This window comes from Micropterus dolomieu, linkage group LG10 (assembly GCF_021292245.1).
Source record: "Micropterus dolomieu isolate WLL.071019.BEF.003 ecotype Adirondacks linkage group LG10, ASM2129224v1, whole genome shotgun sequence".
In the NCBI taxonomy this organism is placed as follows: domain Eukaryota; kingdom Metazoa; phylum Chordata; class Actinopteri; order Centrarchiformes; family Centrarchidae; genus Micropterus; species Micropterus dolomieu.
In genome coordinates this window covers 15760824-15779594 of record NC_060159.1, presented here as the reverse complement: position 1 = coordinate 15779594, position 18771 = coordinate 15760824, and the positions used below count along the sequence as shown (strand labels likewise).

Below are 18771 nucleotides of genomic sequence, written 5' to 3'. Positions count from 1 at the left end.
GCGACTTACATTTGAGGAACAACATACAAGCATCAACAGAGCATCAACTACAGATCTACAACTGACAATACATACTAGTAAGAGCAGCAATAAATACTAGTAAGAGCTCACAGTACATATCACATCAATGGGGTAAATACCTAGGGAAGGAAGTAAGAGTTAACAAAAAGTGCAATCAAAACAAAAAGTGCAATCTATACATGATCATTGTAGGGGATAGAAGAAGAAGAGCACAGGAAGTGCATGTTAGGGGTTAGGAGTTAGAGGTGTTATAAGAGGAAGTTTTCTCGGAAGAGATGAGTTTTCAAGAGCTTCTTGAAGTTAGAGAGGGACGCCCCTGCTCTGATGGCGTGTGGTAGCTCGTTCCACCATCGTGGTGTCACAGATGAGAATAGCCATATGCAAAACGTTATCTTGCTGGCAGTGCTGACACAATTAGACAACACAATTCAATGGAATTATCAGAATCAATTAGCAACTATTCTGATAAGTAATTAATCATTTATGTAATTTGTTTGCTGATTCATTGTGGGGATTACCTCTCCCGGGCCCTGGACTTGCTAGTTTATGACTTTTTATGGACTGATCAATTAATCAGGTAGTTTTCATTGGTGGATATTAGTTGAAAAAATTTTGTCTTTGATTCTGTCGAAAATCATTAATCATCGGACCTAAAGTGTTAAATAGTTGCTCCCTTGTCCTATAGCTGTGCTAGGCTTGCACTTATCACTGGCCAAATTCTAACGACCTTGCTTGCAAGCTGAACAGGCAACATGCTTTTAGCAGAGCAGCAGTTATCTTCATTGTAGAGCATTAATAATGCCATAGTACAACCAACAACCTTATCATGCTCATAATTTACGGATTAAACATTTAAATAAACATTATATAAATGTAGCTTTCATTTAAATCTAAACTTTCTTAGGTATTGACATTACCTTGACTTTGTGTATGGAGCCTCCATGCAAAATGTGCTCTCGCTATTACTTACAGAGCATTGCACAGTCAGGCTCCTGCATATGTGGCTGACCTACTTCAGACTTGCTCATTAACCTGTTCTCTAACGTCCAATAAGCAACATTGGCTGTCTTGTCACACGCACTCGTCTTAAAACCTGTGGCGATCAAGCTTTTGAGGCTGCTGCACCCAAACTTTGGAATGCTCTTACGGTCAGCTGATTCTGTGGATTCTTTCAAAAGGCATCTAAAGACACACCTGTTTAGACAGGTGTCTGGGTAACCTTTTAGCACGAGCTCTTAATTATGTATTTATTATCTTTTTTCAGTTTACTTCCTCTTCACAAGGCTTGGGTGGTCATTCTATTTCTTTCTTGTATGTTAATGTTTTTGTAAAGTATTTTGTGACTAGTGAAAAGCGCCATACCAAAAAAAGTATATATATGCAGTTTCTGTGTCGCCTGAAAATGATAAATGTTGGTGTTGATTGGCTTGGGAAAAACGATGGATGACCCTCTCAAACAGAAAAGGGCTAGGATGAGCATAATGATATGAAACAATCAAATCCAAACCTGTTGCACTAGCCTTACAAATTGAGAAGAATGGAAAAGACCATAGCACTGTAGATACTGTAGACTATCCCCTTATGTGAAATGTGTGGTAATCAATAAAAGAAGCTCCTCCAGAGGTGTGGAATTCCTCTGGGATTTCTCCTCTCAAATCCAACACGCTGGGAAACGTTGTCATTCCAAAGCTTATTCCATTACAATACTGATCAGGAAATAATTATGAACTCTTTGTTTGTTCCCTCTATTTTTCTGATGCACATTGGGTCTATCACTCTCTCGCTCTCATTGCACAAGCAGTCTATTCAGTTCAGTCCTTGCCCTCTCCATAAACTCAATTTCTGCACATGTCGCTACACCTTCCTTGCTGTCATTCTCCATTTATCTTCACTTGTACCAAACTGTGATGATTTTAGCTCCCTGTGTACCTTTTGGGCACGCTGCTTGAAACATGTGCAGTCTGACTTCCTAATGGAATATTCCATTATGAGGCAGGGCAAAGTGTTACTTTTATGCCCCTCTGTCTCCTCGTGTGTGAATGTGTGTACATCGGGAGGTGGTGGTGAATTGAAATAAAACGGCCCTGATGAATGTGCTTGCTGCAGACCCCCCAAGGCTCATTAAAGTGCTACAGTGCCAGGAGACCATTTGTCTCTGAGTGGTAAATACACAGCGGAGGCAGAGGAGTGATGGCAGAGCGGGATGTGTGGTCTCTGTCTCTGCTGGGGATGCAGTGCGGGAGGTGGGAGGTGTTTTTACATGGTGGGTGTGAGTGTGTGTGTGTTTGTCTGCCTGTGTTCACGTTCTTGCACACACATTTCTGATTTTCTCTACTGAATAATGTGCTTCATTTGAATCCAAGGTCACACTGCTTGTATAAAGAATTTGAATACCTGGAGCCCAGTCAATATTAGGTAGAATTAGAGGAATGCACTTTCCGGGGGGTGGGGAGTGAAATTGATTTCTGACTGAAGCCTATTCTGCATAGACATGGTTTAATGTGGTAAACATGGGTCCTTCCTCAGCAGAGCACATACTCTCTGTGATGTACTCTTTCTCATAGATGAAAGAATATCTTTGTGTTGCTTTTGCATTAAAGCCTCATCACATCAAATTGTGTGTTTTATTTATCTTTTTATTTCAGTTCAAACATTCTTAAGAAATTTTTAATTACTGTCATTTTTACACCTTGTTTTTTTTGTATGGATTAAACATACAAGATATAACGTCTTAACTATGAGCTTGAGTGGTTCCTGTAAGCTGATGGTTTTTTAATCTTTACACAGAGCCAGGCTAGCTCCCCCTTCTTACAGTCTCTATGCTAAATTAAGCTAACCGTCGACAGGCCTGGAAGTGGTATCGACCCTTTCATCCACTGTGGCAGCCCACAAGAAAGTGATTAAGCATTTTTCATATTTCCTTTTAATTTAGAGAAAGACTTACCTGAAGTTTGTTTACTGGATGTAGTATTAGGTTCTGTGCTTTCTAATATGACATTAATAATACTGGAACAGCTAGAATAAAAAACGATGAGAAAAGCAGAATTATAAATCACTAAACAGATTTTGCTCTACTTAGATTCAATAATAATGTACTCACATTGAATAATTTATTTATCTAACCAATCATTCAAAATGGTTCCCTTTGATTGCCCAGATCCCTTTTCATAAATAATTTTTATGTACAGAATCGACACTTTGAGGTCCATCACTGATGGCTGTGAAACTTTGCTAGTAACCTTCAATAAATTATGTCCAACATCTGAGACTTTTGGTTCTGATAGCAGTTAATCTTTGTTCCTCTGGAAAACTGTATGGCCAAGTTCTATAATTTTACAATTTTGTGGAATAACTGCTCCTCTCTATCACTACATACATGATGTATTTTCTAATATACCAAGTCAAGACAGCTGAAGGATACTGTTATTCAACATACTCAGCATGCTTTGTACACCGCACATGCGTGCACACACACACACATACACACACACACACACAGACAGACCCTCATACACACAGTTCTAATAATAATAGGGTGGGACGCCTGAGGAATGTGTCCAGGCAAGCAAGACATTCTACCACCGGTTTGGCAGAAACTGACTGCCAAGTCTTTTAATTTGCCCTCCTACTATTTTCTCCCTCTTGTGCAATCAGGGGTTTGTGTATTTCCATGTTTAGGAGGGGGAGACAAGACAACGAGCACAGCCTATTTATTTACCAGTCATTTCAGTCAGGGGTTGTTGGTGCATGACTGGGAGACGTGCTCTGGAGGCTGTGCTGACTAAAGCAGACATGGTGCGAGGATTCAGCTCCGCTGCAGCCAGGAATCTGTCAATGGCCAAACCACAATACAAAATGAGTCCTTGTTTTCTAATAGCAGGAGAAAACAGCAGGGGAAAAAATCTGATACTCTCCCTGTAGCTGCAATATCAGCTTGGATCTCAAATACTACAGTCTGTTTGATAGTGTGCTAGTGTGTGAGACAAATGCTAAAATTGAATTAATAAGGGGATATTTACGGGACCTAAAATCAACTCTGAATCTTTATTTAGGGAGTGTTTATGACATGACATTGTTCCGAGGTCAGCTGTTCACCCCTCCCCTAGCCACTACACAATTGTTAGCCCTACCACACCTTTCCATACTGCACACATGGAAATGGGTGGAAACGCACACATGTTATGGAAGAATTCAAGTTTGTGTATAACTCACCTAATCGTGCCATGATTTTCCTTTCCTGTCTGAATGAAAGGGGAAATGCTTGCTTTTCAGCTCTCCCAGATGAAGACATTTCATGCTGCGTTCTTGCCTTTCATTTTCCAGCATGGTCAAGCAAAATTCTTTCAATGCTTTTTGTATCAGGAGTAGAACAATTCATAGGGACAGAGCATTCTGTCAGAAAATGACAAATTACCCCAAATATGCTTTTACATTGTCAATTTCCTGTCCAGTCATTGTGTTTTTGACCAGGGATGAAAACGGGCCAGGACAGTTTAATTTTTCTGGTCTATTCCTCATCTGACCACAGGCAGCTTTAACGTCGATTTGTAGTTTATATTTCAAAGATGTTTTCAGTACACATTGTTTCTTTGAGATGTGCTCTGCTGCACACAGGGACACCTTTGAGGTGGATTGAGGCAGAGGGACAATGTAAGTGTATCTTGATGATAGTTGTTGAGAGAAGGGAGACCATTACCTCTCACTACCCAGGATTTTTCAAAATGGTCTTGGGGATATAGCTCTCTCAACCATGGATTGTGAGTTTTACATGAAGACATTCATAGTAGACCAGTGTCTACTAGAGACCCCTCATCACACGCATGTTTGTGATTTTGTGAGCAATTCATAGAGTGTTTTTTCCTTTGAATTACCTTTAGTGGCCTGAAGAGGTAAAACCATACAATATTGAAACAAAACAAGATTACAATCAGAAAAATACATATATTTGAAGAATACATTTTTTTGTGTTTCCTCACCAATCTTACCATTTCATCCTGCAGCTCCTTTCTGACCAGAATTTATATTGATGGGTTTACCGTGTTGTTCCAGCATACAGTACGTGTGTGTTTAGTATATACAATGTTATCTAAAACATACAAACCTAATCAGCCAGGTTCCTGGTTTAATCCCAACCACCTGGCTAACTCTCCTGAGTGGGACTTTGTCACTGGGGCACACCCATCTGCTTAACCTTACATGGTTCACTATAATCACAGGTAGGACGGTGGCTTTAGCTCGCACTCACTGCTCTCAACAAAAGCAGAGAGGTCCCCAGTCCTTATGCTTTACCAGCTATTCATCATTCAGACACAAACTAATGCTCTGGGCCTTTCCTGCACTGAGGAATTATGGGGACTTTTACCACCCAACCTTCCTGCTCAGCAGGACAGATGCTGGCGTTGGCGTAAAACTAGTTGATTCATTATAATCAATAATCCATTATTACTGTGAATGTGCTTATTATGGGCCTCGGGGTAAGGCCAGGTAACACAAGAGCAGGGGAGCACAATGGAGTTATAACGCAAAATGGTGCTGAGTAATGCAAAGTATACATAATATATAATGTATCCCCAAGTAAAATATACTGATGACAGTGCAGCTGAACGTCCACTTACCATTAAAGGAATACTCCGCTGAAAATCTACCTTTTTTATAATGAAATGCTGACCACTGTTTCTTTCTAAAAGCTTGACTGGTTGGGGTGTACTACTCACTCTGGGAAAGCAGGTGTATATTATCTTAAGTGCTCTAAAGGGAGCTTTCAAAAGTGGGCTTGAGACTTGCAATTTTTAAGCTAAAGCCTGTGTTGTTAACTTGAGACATGGAGTTTGAAAGAAGTTGCATTATGGGAATTGTAGGATCCTAAATCTTGGCCCACACTGGGGACTAAAAGTAAGTATTTCTCAACCACTGCCTTTTTTATTTTGTCCATTCTTTTGAAAATGGGTCTGTTGTGAGATTCCCAAAGTGCAACTGTGATGCCCACTAGAGTGTAATCACATTGGTGTTTGATTTTATGGTATAAGATCAGCTAAAGTGATATCTGTATTTTATTTCCTTTATTTGAAGAGGATTTTATGTGCTGTAAAACAAGTAAGATGGCTTTGGAAATGTGAAAGATTGTCCTGCTGTAGCAGCCTCCCGGCAGTAGGTGGCAGTGTGAGACTGTGGTTTACCCTCAGGGACCATGACCAAGAGCGCATGCTCCACTGTTTTGCCTCAATAACTGCTGAGATTTCAGCGAGGAAACAACATGTCTCTCTGTCTCACCCTTTTTCCTGTATTTCAGGTTAGTAATGTGTTAGAACATCACATAAATCGCTGTAGGTTGTTAGTGAATGCTGAGAGATAAGTTGAGTTAAAGTATAAGAGTAAAATGAGCAGGTTTTGGAGATACGGTTTCACACGAGGCCCGCCAAGAGAACGATAGCGTGTTAATAGCATGTTAGCATAAGATGCTAGTGTGGGCAACACGTCTCCACTGTTTTAGGTTAGAATAATATACTGGCTAGCTCCATAAACGATATGTAGCATGTTGGAATATTTTGGAAATGGTGTTATGTATTTATATGTTTTAGTGATGTATACTGTTATACTGTCAGCGAGTCAAGAGTCATACTTCGTGGCATCAGTGTATTTTGCACTGCAGTAATAGCCAAAAGTATGGATTCTGATGGTATAAAGGAAATGTAATTCAATAAATAACTGCGGAGATTTCAGCGAGGAAACACCACATCTCTCTGTCTCACCGTTTTTCCTGTATTTCAGCTGCCTATGGGTGCCGCTGCCCGGTACACTAAATCCCTGCCGTTCTGCTTTTTCCTTTCCTTTAAGATTCCTTTTAAGAAGCAAAACCTCCATACATATACTGTTTCTTTTTTTCTGTTTTTGAACTGTGATCACATTTGAAGTCTATGAACTCAGGTCCTCTTGGATGCTGATACTGATGATAATAGTTTTTGGTGTTTGGGTGTCTGCCAAACTAACTGTGTCCCTGAAACCAAGGACAGTTATTATTGTGGATGAGCTTCTGGACTGCCTTTGGCCATACCCTGTGGTATACCTCAAGTAGGAGGTCCCTGTGTTCTTGTTTTTTTTTGGGGGTTTTTTTTGTGGCCCTCCATGTGTCTTCCTGACGTCATGCCCAGGCAGAGTAGATAGCCATCTGTTGTCTTTGTGGAGAAAGGAAAATCCCCAGGGGTCCAGAACATGTCCCTTGCCTCCACTTTGAGGCAGCACAGGTAAAGCAACAGTGAACAGGTCAGGCATCAACAGGTATTTTTTGTACAGTCTGGCTGACAAAATGGTCAATGATAAATGGAAGCACTCAAGGTAGTTGCATAGTGCTAATTGTTGAATTACAAACTAAAGGGATAAAAAGATTTAGAAAAGACAGTAAAATCGGGAGTGGTGCAAAAGTCTCTCTTTACATTTAATTTTTTTCCCATTTCCACTTTTCTTAAGCCATATGTTCTACTGAAACAAATGAGAGAAACAACTTGTTAGCCGTGAGACACGGTCCCTCCTCTGTCCCTCATTTCTACGCAAGGCCACATGTGGCTGGTCTGTTTCTGCTCCTCCCTCCCCCGTGCTCTGTTGCAATATCTAGTGCTGTTGTCCTTGCTGTCTGTATAGATTGTTAATTCCAGTTATGGCGCGTCTGAATCATTGGTATGCAGAGTGCAGGGCACAAGTAGCGGATGTGCCGAGCGAAATCGACATGTACAGGTTTATTGAAATACTCTCCTCATTCTCCCAGTAATTGCTCTCGCTCTTGCCTCCGCTCTTCTGCTTCCTTCTTTTTCTCTGTCTCCCATCAGTTTCTCTCATCTTTTAGCTTGTTCCCTTTCCTTGTCTGTCTCCCACTATTTAGTACATCCCTTGTTAATCCCTCTGCTACCCCTGTTTCCTCATCTTTCTTCATCCACTCTGTCTCCGTTACCGTCCTCTGCTGCTTCCTTTCTCTCTTTTCATCTTCATTATCATTCTCCCCACCCTCACCTCAGAGTTCCTTTTTTGTCACCTGTAAGATTGGAGCGGAGGATAACTGAGATTCCATCATGGCTCTCATGAATAGGTTATGCAGATGTCACTGGCACCACTGCACTTCATAAATACACGGCTTATTACCTGCCACTTCTGCAGCACACCTATAAGGCCTCGCATTCATCTCGCCTAACTAGCAGTCTCAGAGTATAGGGAATTTATGCTGCGTGTTTGGCATTCAGTGTAACACCACAGCAAATACATGCAAATCACATCTTCGGTTCACCTGTGCTGGATGCCATCCTTGCTTGTCTGTTTGTTTCTGGGAGCCGACGGTATGTAACTGCTGCTTTCAGCTCTGCTTTCACAGTCTAAGCTAAAACAAACATGAGCAGTATGCTCCATTCACAGCTGGCAATGTGTGGTTCCCCTCTGTTTTGCTGTTATTCCTTTTCTCTTTTTCTTGTGTTCCAGAGTGTCTTTTCTACATGTGATATAGTGTTTGTACAGCATCTCGGATTCTGAATGATTCTTTATTTTATCAGGCTGTGTCTACTGTACCCCCAGACTCTCAGTCCCAAAGAGACTATTCACTTTGTGCTGTATGTGCACGTTTAAACAAGATGTGTGTGTGGTGGTGTGCATATGCATCCAATACCCAGTGTAGTTAACCTTGCTCCACTCACTTCAGTCAAGCAGGGGTGTAGGTAATAAAGTTCATTTTAGGGTCACATCTCTGCCTGGGATGAGTGTGGGTCTGGAGGCAGACCTGGGTTGTTAACAATGACCGACTTATGAGCAGGATTTCCTTGTACAGAGAAGAGGAGGCTGAATATCAACCTCACCAATTTAACCTCATATCAGCTGAGGACTGTGGATAATCCTCCTCTTTATGTCATTATCTTATATGCAATGCTGGAGCCAGAGAAAAGGAAAAAGGGAGAGCTGTGGGGGCAAGAAAGCATTTGCAGGTCGGTGTCAGTGATTTGTTTAACATGCAGCTTTCAACATGACAATGTAGACTTTCACCTTGGTGTGCAGCAACATTGCTAAAGAAAAGAACCTTCACATTTTATGCAGCAGTGGTACACCACTATATGCTAGTGGTCATCTCCAGATGACTGAACGCCGAAAAGCAGTTTGACTTGGCTTTGCTCAATGATGCATGTAAGCCACATTGACCACCATTGAGATCATCTGACCTTGCATCCCACTGCCCTGTCTGTGTCATTCCCCATATTCAAGGATTTTCCAGACAGCAGTGTGTTCGTTGTCACTATTTATTTACATGTATTAATATTCAATGTGTTCTTGGTTAAAATCTTTACTATTATGCCAAAATCTGAAGAGTTATGCACAATTGGTTTCATTAATAAAAAGGGTGCTGCTGAATGTGCATAACATGAGGATGAACTTGCTGATATAATATTAAACTGCATTTCACTTTAACAATCTCCACATCTTAATTGTGCAAGGCTTCAGGACTCTCTGTTTAGTAATCCCTTTCTTTTACCTCTTCCTCTCCTACTGAAGAGATTTAGTAGGGAGTATGCTTCATTTGGGTTTATCAGGGTAATGGCAAACTATATTGTGCACTCGGTCTGAAATGATGCTGCAGGCTTACCAAATATAAAAAGCCTTTCCTCAGTTTCCATAAAGAGCGCACATCTGCTGCTTATAGACACTGCCATCCTTTCTTGAGTAGTATCTTGCAGTATTTACATTGTAAATGGGAAGTAATGTAGTGGGAAACAAAGGCTGTGAGAGTCAGTACAAGGGAACAGGCGGAAGCTAAAGGAACGATACCAGTGAGGATGATGGTTGATGGATGGATGAAGAAAGTGTGTAGGGAGGCGTGGAGGGTGACCGGAGGGGCTCTATCTGCCTGCTGCCTCTCCCCATAGGAACAGCTGTCTTTCAGACTGCAACAGATGTAGATTCACAGAGGGGGTGAGATGGTCTGACAACTCCCTTGGTCTTCCCTCTATTCGCCTTTTCCTGCTGAATTAAGTACATATCTGTGTCACTTGGCTATAATTTCCGGTTGTGAAAAGACTTATTATTCACATTCCTTTTTTTATACCATAATCAAAACATTTTAAGTGCCCCCCTACCAGCTGTAATTTACAGTGTTTTCTCTTTCTCACTTCGGTGGTCCATGTTTTGGGATCCGTTGTCTACAGTCCACCATAACTTAGCTGTAAACTGGAAGCTCCTGTAATGAACAGCTTAAATTCGATCAGTCCGAGCCCTGTCTGCTGGTAAGATATGTTTTCAATTATTGTGCTTCTATTTGTTTTCCTCCCTAAGGCTTCTAATGGATAATAGATTGGACTTGGCTGGTAAGAGGTTGTCTGCCTGTCTGATTTGTTTTTAATAAATAGTGGATATGGAGGAAACACAATGTAATCAGTTGTTTGGCTAATAAAGAATACTCCCCATAAAAGTTGTATTGTGACGACTAATGTAATAATGCTGCACAATGTAATAACCTGGTCAATGTAATAAAGTTACTCTTTTGAATGGAATGAAAATACAACAGAACTTGGTACTTTAAATGTGTGACAAATGTTCCAATAAGTAATAAAATTAAGTAAGAATGAGTAACCTTTTATTGCATCCTTTTAACCTTTTGTCACATCTTTTATATGCTCTCAAGTCAGTTAATGAGCAGTCATTGTATTTATTATATCATCTAAAATGGGACACTCTTAAGTAGTACTAATCAATATATTGTATCATAATGAATGTTACAATGATATTTTATTATTCAGGAAAGTATTACTTTATATTGTTTAATTACATTTTTTGCCTGTTTTAAGGACTTTCATGCAAACGTTTGACCTTGCATTTACATTAAACCAATTTTACATATCAAAATCAGTGTAATGGGGAGTAATACATGGCCTGAAAAATGACATCACTCTGGTATCTCAGCTTGAGATCAGACACTAAAAATGGTTAAACGCAAACTTAATTTAGAAATTGGCTGCATGGAGTTTGAAACATATGGGCATTTACCAGGTAGGGAGAGTCCAACAAAAAAGGCTTAAAAACTGTGGATGCTACACTTCCCATAATGCAGCTTTCTTCTTCGGAGTCAGACCCAAATTGAGGACTAAACGTCTGTTTGTCTCAATTTCTGCTGCATAAATTTTGACCATTCTGTCTCTCGCAAGCCGTCATCTTTGTGGACGCACAGCACTAAATCACTGGAGAAACAGTTGCTACATGTTGCCTTCAGCAAATATTATAATAATGAACTTAAAGGTTCAGTGTATAAGTCTTAGTGGCATCTAGTGGTGAGGGTTGCGAATTGCAACCAGCGGCTCACAGTGCATTCACGTACTCCTCAGATGGTCCCATTTCCCGAGTTGTGAACTTGCTCATGTGCTCTTAAGTCGAAATGTGGAATCACCATGGATGCTACTACAAAAATGATTTGGATTAGTATTATCAGAGCATATAAACAACACACAGACATCTAGTTCACTCTACATGGACAGCAAACTCACCTATATAACCATATTACAGATTACATGTTCGCAAAATGTGTATATGCAATACGTGATTTTGCATGAATCAAAGTTCTGTATACTTCTTTATGTCCCATGTACACGTTATTTCTCTTTTTGCAATTGCAATTGCAAATGTGATTTAAGGAGGAGAAAAAATTCTGATTATTCCAACACTACATGAATGCACCATCTCTCAATGCTTCCCAAGTGTGAAGGAGAAACTACTGTGGCCGACACGCTCTGTCGTGTGCTCCATTCATCCAAATTTCACTTCTTTTCTTACTTCTAATAAACCAGTCAACTTCTAATAACCTTACTTGTTCTTCTCCTTTTTCTTCTTCCTCTGTAGCGCCATTTGTCCATCTGGGTTACTGTAGAAACATGGCGCTGCTAATGGCGACGTCAATGTAAGGGGACCCGCAGTGTATGTAGGTAGAAATGGTTCATTCTAAGGTAACAGAAAACATAACGGTTCATTATGTAAGGTCTATTTACGCAACTGAATGGATTGTTATGTATATTATATTGCATTTCTGTCAATAGATCCTCCTAAATATTACACACAGTTCCAATCCACCTAATTTAATTTCATATTTAAGGGACAATGGCAAGATTTCAAAGAAACCAAATACAGTATGTCAGGCTGAACTATAGGGAATTCTGTACAAAATGATCCATAAGATCTTCAGAATTTCTGTTCTATATCACATTTCCTTCTCCTTAAGTGTGATACAGCTACTTAAGTGTGATACATCATATTATGAAACCACTTAAAAGTAAATTTGACAAATATCAGGTACATTACTGTCAAGTCGTAAAATGAAATGCTAAGCCTTCATTTGCTAAAATTCTCATGAACTGTTTGTTCTTTGTGCATGCTGAGAGACAAGACCTTTTGTACAACAATTTCAAATCCCATGTTTCACTGCCGATGTACTAACCTAGTTTTGGTTTCAACTGTGGTAAGCTCTTCTTGCTTTCTGCCCCCTTTTGGGGTTCATTTAAAGGATAGTGTGAGTATTTCTGTGTGCTTGCGATTGTGTGTATCATGCAAGTGTAGGTGCTTGTGCCACTGCATGTGAGCTTTCCTCCATTGTAGCAAATTATCTTCTTCATTAATTTTGACACACAAGGAAATTAGCCTGCACTCCGCTTGAGGCTACGTCTAAATTAGAATGATTGGGGTAATCCAGAGATTTCAAGGGCCTGAGAGACCAAGACTATTCTAGCCTCAAATAATAGTGATTTATCTGTTAAGAGGTTATCAGACAGCCTTTTGTGGTTGTTCAACCGACTGGCCAGTCACAGTGTGATGATTTGGTATCTCTGTATATCTGTGTCATATTGATTAGCATGAGATCCAGGTTGAAAACAGGAGATTACAAAGGATGTCTTTTTTAAAAGTTTTGTCTCGTATGGTCCAAGCAGGTTTGTTCATGCCCTCAGCTTCGCTCCATCATTCCTCTCCCCACCAGTGTCTCCTCTTCATTTCCCCCTCTGTCATCCTTTGCCTTGTTCAGCTTGGCTGTGTTTGTCTGAGGTCTTATGTATGGGATGTGGGGAAGGCAAGCTGACTCTCCAGAGACCGGGCTGCAGAGTCCAAACACAAGACATTTGACTTCGGTAGCAGAGGATGTGCACTGTTGAACTGCCCACCCAGAGGCCTGTCTGAGCAACAGTCAGCCCAGATACAATGGAGCATGGGAAAGGAGGAGGAGGAGAGAGGAAGAAGAGTAGGAGGTTAACAACTGAGACAGCTATGTAGTGTGCAGTATACTGCCCTATGGGAGGTCTATTGAGTGAAAGCTCTCTGTGCGTCAGTGGTTTGCAGTACAGCTCGGTATTGTGCTGAACACAAGCACTATGTTGCATGTGGATTAGATTCCCTTTTATTTTATTTAGTTAGTTCTTGTGGGGTTCCTGTTTTCTGGCTTCAGAAATACCCCATCGGTGGGTTATTTTTATTTATTTATTTATTTTAAATATTGAGCTTGTACTTGTAGAATTTAGACATTCTAATCCCATCTCTGTTCAATCTTTAAAGCTCCAAGGGCGTCTACAGAGCAAATTTAGCTGCATTGTGTCTTACCACTTCCCTGAGTTCTGTCAAATTAAGTTTGTTTTGACAGACCAGCACACACATTTCATGGGAGTTTAGAATCAGAAAAATTTACATTGCTCAGTCATAAGAGACTTGAAGTGCTGTTGCATCACCCCACCTGATTGTATGTCAGTGACTAATACTTGTTTTTCTTCTGCTGCTTTTAGTCAAGCTTAACCTTTCATGCATGGTGTTCACATTTGTGGACAGTTATTTTAACTCCATTTTGGGTTACCATATGATGGTTATGTTCTCCAAGTCATTTGAGGACAGTGTCAGTTGATTGATAGGAATATTATAACAGTGGTTACTCTCTTGTTTTCCAAATATTTATTGCTTGATGACCTATCCAAGATGGCCGACTGTGATGGCCATAAATGCCACAGGCATATCTGTGAAAAACCGTTATTCAAGGATGCCAGTCAAGATTTAAAAAATAGTAGTATGTACACTAAAGTATTAACAGTTTAATGTTTTCTAAATTAAAATTTAGAGTAAAATAGTTTTATACACCAAAAACCAACTGTCCATGTATGTGGATGTCATGCAATAGTGGAGTCAGATTGCATTAAGTTTTAACTACAACTATGTAATCTGTTACATGTTGGATGTTGATATGTTAAAACTGAGATGACATGAAATTAGATGAGGATAACAATATGCTACTGGGTTTCCGCATTCATGTAACTAAAGTTATCAATGCCACTGTGAGTGTCTTTCCTCTATTTGTTCCTAAAACATGTTTTTTTTATTGTTAATTTTTAACTATTGAGCTTAAATACATAACATAACATGACATAAAAAACATAATAATCCATATTATCAGGCATTTCACTATTTTGAAAAAAATGTAAATGGATTTGGCTATTAGCCCAATTTTGAGTAATAAAATTAATCTTTAAAAAATCTAGATGATGTTTTGAATAATTCATGCATGAGAGGGTTAATTCATCACATAATATCACTGATGTCACTAATGCAGATATAATCTTCCAAATTCATTCAAACACCCTTGTCAGATGTCGTTTTTGGACTGTCGAGCAAAAATGGCTCAAAACACGATCCTTTAGCGCAGTGCAGCAAATGGCATTTAAATAGACTGGGGATTTCCTACGGGAGACATGGTTGATTTGCTTTAATTGCCAAATTACATGGACATCAACCTGGAGAGACTCATTGACATAGCGTGTGGCCAGCCAGCCCAGCATGAAGCCAATCTTCCCACCCTGTCTGACTTTATCTCTGAAAAGTTGATCAATAATTAACTGGAAGACATGCTGTGATGAGGATGGTAATGCCCCTTTAGTAAAAGAACACCTCGCACCATCACTCTGCTTACCTTCTCTAATGGTGGAGTGTGCAAGTACAACCGGGCCACAACTGGTGGCCTTGAAAATTTGCGTCACTTTAAACTTTACATGACAACCCTGGAAAATCATAGATGCTCACAATGTTCAATTGAGAACTGAGATCAGCCTTGTTATGCACTGTTTACCAGTGATCTTATCTTTAGTGGGGTTCTTTGAAATGTTCTCATATGTCCAAGTATTGAAGTTGGATCCCAACCTGGGGGAGCATGAAAATCTCCAGAACTGTAACTCCTGTGTCACTCTCTTCTGTTAACACAGTGTGAGTGTGTGCATTTGCTGTATGTGTTGAATTGTATTTCACAATATGGACCTTTCTGAATAATTCACTTTAGGTTTGTTAACAAAATAACTGACTAGTTTTTTTTCTTATAAATTATACAAGGTATGCTACGTGCCTGTTGTGCACATTACAGTATATCAAATAAATGAATTTCTTAATAACCTTTTTGATTAGTCTCTCCTAATTTAAATTATAATTTAGCAAAGTACACAGGCACTGGAATAGTTTGTGTGTAGAAGTAAAGTTTCAATAACATCTATCTCTCAAATGATCTAATTCTGTAGTGGCTACTGATAGTGCAGCTGTATTTTTTCCAGATACCTCTGAACTTTAAATCAGTCATAACTAATAGATTTTAGTTCTCTTTCCATGTCAGTATGAATTTCAGCTTCCTGAGCTTTTCTGAACATGCAATGCTATTCCAGCTCGAGCTGTGGTGTTGAAAAGGTTGTATCTGGTTGTCATTATCTATCAATAACGCATAGATGTGTCTGCCTCAGAACCACGTCTCAAACTGGTGCGTAAAGAAGATGTGGAACAACAGTCGATGAAACAAATGAGCTTATTTCTCCATAGCTGTGATGTATTTCCCACTGGTGATTCCTTTTTCTTCTCTTTGTGTCATTCTCTGCTTCTCTCCTGTCTCGTCCCGTATCCATAACTGAATCTAGGTTACATCACTTCCCGAGCTAGTACCAAGCATATTTTACACTTTCTTTTCCTTTATGATATTATACAAATGTGGATATTAGCTATTATCATAAGAACAACAATCTCGAATCAAAAGTGTCTTTGCTTTCTGGAATGGACTCCGTAACTGTAGCTCGTTCAAACTAGTTAGTTTTGCCTTCAGAGAGACTGATGCTAAACAGACAGGGCATTCGGCAGACATCCTTTGTTGCCTCTGAAACTGTTTGAATTAAAAACTATGTCTTTGCCACTGACAAGTCCTTCAAGCGCAAAAAGACAAACTAAGCAAACAACGGTCTAAACAGATGCATTATTCATGCACGTAAGACATTCCGCCTCTGCTGAACTGCTTCTTTCCAAAAGAAGCCGCTGTGGGACCTTAGCGGGAATCCAAAGATGTAAAGAAACACGGAGCAGCTCCTTCAAGCTGTCAGTTGTTTAGCTATGCCTTTGGAGTGTAAACTTTGTTATGGTAATAAAAAAAGTGGTATGTTACCGCACACCTTCAAAGCAGAAGAATTCTTTTAGTTTACCGACATGATGTTGTCTCGCATGTTTCCTGTAAATGAAATATGTTACACCATGAATATTACATTAAAAGGAAAGAGGATTGGTACAAAAACAGCCACTGAAGCCTTGAGTCCGATCTCTGCATTCATGGTGATCCTTTCTGTCCCTCTTCTTTTGTTGTAGTTCGTCTTTACCACACGAGAATCCCCGATCTGCTCATTAGAAATGGCCTTTCTTCCCAATGGTGTTCTAGTACTCCTAACCCACTGCTGCTCAGTGTTGTTCAAGCAGAGCTGCCCTCAGCTAACCATCCCACTGGGGACAGGGAGCAAGGCCACTCACAGCAGTACCAATCACACCAAAAGCGGCAGGCACATAAAATTGTTAGAAAGTTGAGCAATGTGTCTGCAAAATCAATCCAGGAATCAATATCACACAGCCAGTGTGACACAGTGTTTGTAGTGGCACCGGAGAGCAAAGTGAATATACCTTGATGGTTTGCTCACATAATTTCTCTTGAAAAGAAATGTTTAAGAAATTATACTACTTCTGCATCCATTTTGCAATATTGTTAGCACTTTATGATGACTTTGGTACATTTAGAGCTCACACTTTGATTACACTTGACATACCATAAACCTTCAATGAATTGCCAGGCTTTTATTTGCTAAAGTCACTGAACTCTGAACTGCCTATTTTGGGACAGGTGTCTAATTCCTTTACCATGCCAGTAAATCTGAATGAATTATACTTTGGTGCTCATTGTTTCCGTATAATTAACTTTTTGAACACAATTTAAACGTGATTGCATTGTGGAGAATCTAAACGATGTACAATGTGTAGCAATTCCATATTGACAAAAGTTTAAACATTTATATTTGTATGTGTGATCTAAGCAGCTTACAATTAGGTGACCTGGTGGGCTTCAAGATGAGTTCCACCGTGAGAACTTCTATAACAACCAGACCAGGCTTCTAATTGAGACCTGCGTTTATTTGTCAAAATGTGTAGCCACACCATAGACTGTATAAAAGAAGAGGATGTAGTCATCATGACATCACCCATTGGTTTTGGACTGCCGTTTTAAAGCCTCGAGCTTGGTCATTAGGGCGCCGCCATGTTGATTTTTGCAACTAGTGGCACCGGACGTGACCATATTTGGAAGAGACTATGTGGCGCTAGCTAGCTTACTTAGCTAGGTGCATCTATAATTCACGGTAACTGTCATTTTAACCGGGATGTCTAGCAAAAAACAGGCTTAAGACTAAATGTACTCACCAGAGAAAATGAACAGCCAACCCCTAATAAGCTTTTTCAGCTACGCTGGATAAATTTATACAGTACCGTGGGTGTGAGTCACTCTAGCCTGATTGACAGATCACCATGGTAACGACTTGTCAATCGTTACCATAGCATACTCTGCTTCATGGTCTATTTTCCTTTTATACATTTTAGCACCATAACCAAGTATAACAGAAAACAAATATCAGTTTTGAATAATCTTTATAGTTAGTTTTGCTCAAAGAAAGTTAAACCTGAATAGTTCTTACAAGTAAAGGTGGCTTTGTAGGAGGGTATTGATAACAGCCAGTATGGAATATTTTAATCTCTAAAATAAATCCCTGTGTCTGCTTGTACTGTATGTGTGTGTGGGTGTGTGTTTATTGTATCCCTGCTTCTACATCTCAAAGATGAAAGAAAACGCACTCTCTTGATGCTTCCCAAAATCACTTCAAAACCTTTCATCTTGCTGTAATTATGATGCGGCCATTGAATATAAGTATTTTTGGGCTAGCCTGTGATCAGAATGATTTGGATTTCAAATGAGTTTGGCTATGCCAACACAAATCGTTGGCAGTCTTTTCAATCAGTGCAGCTGCAAGTTGAAGTGTGAACTCAAAATAGCTCAAATAATGGGATGCTATTCATTCCATGTGTCTGACTGATTCTTGAGCAGATCTTAAAGATAAACAAGGTTAATGCAGTAATTTAAAAGCTGCTTAACTGTCAGGCTGAACCACATTTGACAAGGCAATATATTGAACACTCAAGATCTTAAAATTTTTAGCCCATTGTCAATGTTATTTCTCCCTGCAGTTTAAAGGTGCTGCCATTGTATCATTTCGGATGAGCTGCACAAATGGCAGTTACAGCAAATGGCTGCAGTTTCATTTGCATGTAAATTGCCTTCTTTATTTATCCAGTGTCATTTTTTAACCTATCCCCAACCCTGAATTTTGTGTTTGGTTTGTTGATAATGAGCCAGTGCCTCTGTGCGACCAACTGCTTATTTAG

The 18771-nt window shown here is 39.7% G+C and overlaps 1 long non-coding RNA gene across 1 annotated transcript; it reads right to left on the bottom strand.

Annotated features, from left to right (window-relative positions):
• Window positions 1-9323: 9323 nt before the first annotated feature.
• On the bottom strand, window positions 9324-17852 carry LOC123977381. Its single transcript, XR_006826653.1, has 3 exons — window positions 17755-17852; window positions 11843-11973; window positions 9324-10008 (listed from the first exon to the last, which is right to left on the bottom strand). It is a non-coding gene; the product is annotated as an uncharacterized LOC123977381 (long non-coding RNA).
• Between the last annotated feature and the right edge of the window lie 919 nt (window positions 17853-18771).